Source organism: Rhipicephalus microplus, chromosome 2 (genome assembly GCF_043290135.1).
Source record: "Rhipicephalus microplus isolate Deutch F79 chromosome 2, USDA_Rmic, whole genome shotgun sequence".
NCBI lineage: Eukaryota > Metazoa > Arthropoda > Arachnida > Ixodida > Ixodidae > Rhipicephalus > Rhipicephalus microplus.
The window spans coordinates 298,312,125-298,317,014 of record NC_134701.1 but is presented as its reverse complement, the minus strand read 5'-3'; the positions used below and the strand labels follow the sequence as shown (position 1 = coordinate 298,317,014).

The following is a 4,890-nucleotide window of genomic DNA, read 5'->3' as shown; positions in this document are numbered from 1 at the left end:
GACAAGCGCTGGTTGTGTGTGGTTGTTCTTCTTTGCTTTTTTCGTGTGGTTTTTTTTTTTTGCTAGTTTCATCTCTTCATCTCCTCAGTAAACTTGGGATTCGAAGCGAATACACTCAAACCTCGATATGACAAATCCAGATATAGAAAAATATCGGTTTTAATGAAGCAAATGGAGAATAGGCTTGCAATAGCTATAGCCTTGGGGAGACGCTTTCACGTCTTCGTCGGGAACGGACTGCGAGCCGAACTCGAGCGGCGGCGGTGTTGCGCTACGAGTGTGGGGGGCTTTTGGTGAGTGCGTGTGGCCGGGGCTTGTTGGCAGGGCAGTGGTAAGAAGCGGCGTCGGTTGTGTTGTCCGTGCTGAGTGGCGTGGGGAGTTCATATTTCTCTTTGGTGAAGTGACGTGCAACAGAGAAAACCTCGTCAATGACCGTTCGGAGGACTTCGAGGCAGCTCCACGACGGCGTCGACTTCTCCTTCCCGTCCAAGTCGGGGCCCCCGTCGGCCTACACCTGAGGATTATCGCAAGACGGACGAAGCAGCCCGCGCACGGCCAAAATGACACTCCATCCAAGGAGGGAACATGACCGAAGCTAGCTTCCGCGATGGCGGCTGCATGGTTCGTGTGTGGGCCCAGGTGATGACGCGAGACGACTCGACGGGCGGCGGTGGCCTCAGCAACGTGTCAGTGCGCAAGCGACCTGCAGCCGAACAGCGCGACGCCCGTGCCGGGCGCCTGCTGCTACCAGATCGTCGGCGACCGCGAGGCCCGCGTGCTCCTCTCGTGCGCCATCTGGCGGGACTTCACGTACAACAAGGTGATGCCCACCGTCCACCACTGGCAGGTGTTCTGTGACTGGCCCGCCAGAGAGCACAAGTTCGGGCTCACTTTCCAGACGTCGGTGGACGCCAGGGCCTTCGACAAGGCCGTGCGCATCGCAATGGAAGGCCTGCTCGACTGTACAGTCACGCTCGCCAATACCGATAATATACGCTAGAGGTAACTCTGGCGCTAGTGTCTATGGAAGCTGCAACGCACGGCGCTTCAGCGAGCATGGGAATGATGGGTGGTATACACATTTGTCTAACCTTCGCATATCTGGCCTGCTTCTGGCTCCGTGTGTGTTCGTGTGGCTTCGAGCTGTTTTCTCACAAAACAAAAATTAGCAAATGTTCAGCGTTTGCGCTTCACCACATTATTCTTTTAGGCTTACCATTTCCAATCTGGTCGCGAAGTTCAAAAGGGTTTGTTTTTTTTTTCCTTAAAAACGAAACTGAAACCAACAAAAAAAAACAAAGCCGCAAATACGATTCACCGCCCGCAAGTACGAACACTAGGCAAATCTATGTATTACCCATTATTCCCATTGTCGCTGAACAATGGCAGCGCCAGAGCCCCTCTAGTTAATTTTAGGAAACTCTATGGTGCATACTACATAGGTCACAGTTAAGCGTAGTACTACAGCAGTCGTGTATAATACAATTGAGCAAGGGGGTGGGAAGGAGGCGGAGTCGTACCACCTCGTAGAGTCGTAGCACCTCTGTTTCCTCAGTGTTCGCACACCCATAGTGCGTAGCTGCCCCTGTTTTTTTTCTGTCCTTTTTTATTTATTTTTTATCTTTGAGCACTGCTATATGAGTGATTGCTCGTATCAATCCGTGTCATTTCACTGGAAGTCGGGGGTGATTTTATGGACATCATGAAACACCACCAAATCACCAAATTTCAAGGTTGCTTGACCGTGATCGGTCCAGAGGAGTGCTTCACGACACGGCTCGAAATGCGATCACAACACCGTACGACAATATCGCGGCACTTGATACTGTTCAAACTTTAGTAACCTCAGTTGCTCAACCCCGTATTCATTGAGAACATTTATCCATCTCGCTTTCTCCTTAATGGTTTCGCGCCTCTTTTGCGTCTGATAAAAATTGTAGCCCGGTATTAAAGCACGAAGGACGGTAATGGCGTAGTGGTTAGAGCATCCACCTCGCATGCAAAAAGTCCGTGGCTAAAATCCCGGTGCCGCGCACTTTCCAACCGGATAAAAAAAATCCGCGTGGTGATGGATCTGCATTAATAGGCCTGGGGTGCGGCCTCACCGGTAACAACCGCCGGGAACGCACTCCCTCACCAGAGAAGGATTGGCCACCCTGGTGCAGTATCTGGCCACCACCTCCCACATGCATACGTCAAATAACTCACGGCCCTCAGTCCCCAGCAGCTGCGAAGCAACTGACCACGGCGGCGGTCAGATCTGCAACGCAGCAGATGGTGCTAAGAATCTCTGGATCCGGACAGGCCGCCATTGGAACCTGAACTTGGCCACGTTTAACGCTAGAACCTTATCTAGTGAGGGAAGTCTAGCTGTACTATTCGAGGATCTAGAGGGTGTTAAATGGGATATAATAGGGCTCAGTGAGGTTAGGAGGACAGATGAGGCCTATACGGTGCTACAGAATGGGCACGTCCTTTGCTATCGGGGCTGGGCTGACAGAAGAGAACTGGGAGTGGGGTTCCTAATTCACAGAAACATAGCTGGCAACATAGAGGAATGCTATAGCATTAACGAAAGGGTGGTAGGTATCGTAATTAAACTGAATAAAAGATACAAGTTGAAGGTGATACAGGCTTACGCGCCTACATCCAGCCATGATGACGCTTCTGTTGAAAGCTTCCATGACGACGTGGAATCGGTAATGAGTAAGGTAAAAACACAGTATACTATATGATGGGTGACTTTAATGCAAAAGTAGGGAAGAAGCAGGCTGGAGACCAGGCAGTAGGAGATTATGGCATCGGTACTAGAAACGCCAGAGGAGAACTTGTCGTACCAAGTGCTTGTCGTACCCGACAGCCAGTTGACTCCTTTAAGGCCTTGCTGGCACACTAGCTGGCTGGAATGCTAGGGTCTGACAAGATTAGTTCTGGCAGTAAGGGGTATCCGAATGAGCATATGAACAAATTCAAATCTGCTGCATTCAACCAGCAAGCACTGCAGCAGAAAAGCGACATGCTGAGGTATATGTGGTCAGCATTCTTCTCTCGGTATATCTAGAATTCGTAGAACGCAATAATTTACGGAATTTGAATACCTTTTATCGCAAGTTTACATGGAGCAGCCCTAATGGCGAAAATAAGGACGAAGTAGACTTTATAATGAGTGCACACCCAGGAATCGTGCAGGATGTGGAAATGGTTGGCAAGGTACGATGCAGCGACCATAGAATGATACGGTCTCGAATTCGCCTAGACTTGAAGAAGGAACGACAGAAACCGATACGCAAGAAGCCAGTCAATGAGCTAGCACTGAGAGGGAAAGTTCAGGGATTCAGAGTGTCGCTTGAGAACAGGTACTCGGGTCTTAGGGAGGAAACCAACCTTAGCGTAGATACAATGAATGATAATCGGACGAGTATCATTACGGAGTGTGCAGTGGAAGTTGCAAGCAGGGTAGTTAGACAGAACACTGACAAGCTTTCCCAGGAAACGAAGAATCTAATTAAGAAGCGTCAAATCATGAAAGTGTCAAGTACAACAGACAAAATAGAACTGGCAGAGCTTTCGAAATTGATTAATAGGCGTAAGGTATGCGATGTAAGAAGGTATAACATGGAGAGAATTGAGCACGCTCTGAAAAACGGAGGAAGCGTCAAAGCAGTGAAGAGAAAACTTGGGATAGGCAAAAGTCGGATGTATACATTAAGGGACAAAGAAGGCAAAATAACCACCAATATGGATAGGATAGGATAGGATAGGATAGGATAGGATAGGAGGAGTTTTACAGATATCTGTACCGTAGCCGAGACAACCACGACCTTAATACTATAAGAACTAGCAGTAACCCAGATGACAGCCCACCAGTAATGATAGAAGAGGTCAGAAAAGCTTTGGAGAGAATGCAAAAAGGCAAAGCTGCTGGTGAGGTTCAGGTAACATCAGATCTGCTGAAAGATGGAAGCCAGATTGTGTTAAAAAACTAGCCACCCAGTTTACGAGGTGTCTCCTGACGGGAAGGGTACCAGAGTCTTGGAAGAACGCTAACATCATCTTAATATATAAGAAAGGAGATGAAAAGGACTTGAATAATTACAGGCCGATCAGCTTGCTCTTTGTTGTATACAAGCTATTTACAAAGGTAATCGCTAACAGAGTAAAGACAACATTAGAATTCAATCGATCAAAGGAACAAGCAGGATTTCGAACAGGCTACTCAACAATTGACCACATTCATACTGTCAATAAGGCATTAGAGAAATGCTCAGAATATAACCAGCCACTATACATAGCCTTCATAGATTACGAGAAGGCATTTGATTCAGTAGAAATATCAGCCATCATGCAGACACTTCGGAATCAGGGCGTAGATGAAGTATATATAAACATTCTGGAAGAACTCTACAGGGGATCAACTGCTACCATAGTGCTTCATGAAGAAAGCAACAGAATACCAATCAAGAAGGGAGTAAGGCAGGGGGACACAATCTCCCCAATGCTATTTACCGCGTGCTTACAGGAGGTTTTCAGAAGCCTAGAATGGGAACAGTTAGGGATAAGAGTTACTGGAGAGTACCTTAGTAACCTGCGCTTCGCCGATGACATTACATTGCTGAGTAACTCAGGGGACGAATTGCAACTCATGATTACAGAGTTAGACAAGGAGACCCGAAAGGTGTGTCTTAAAATTAATCTGTAGAAAACGAAAGTAATGTACAACAACCTCAGAAAAGAGCAGCGCTTCGAGATAGGTAATAGTGCACTTCAAGTTGTAAAAGACTATGTCTACTTAGGGCAGGTAATAAACGCAGAGCCGAACCACGAGATTGAAGTAACTAGAAGAATAAGAATGGGGTGGAGCACATTCAGCAAGCACTCTCAAATTATGAC

General features: G+C 47.5%; 1 pseudogene; it reads left to right on the top strand.

The window, feature by feature from the left end:
* The first annotated feature begins 480 nt into the window (after window positions 1-480).
* Window positions 481-1,000, top strand: LOC142784405 (sprouty-related, EVH1 domain-containing protein 1-like; annotated as a pseudogene).
* The last annotated feature ends 3,890 nt before the right edge of the window (window positions 1,001-4,890 follow it).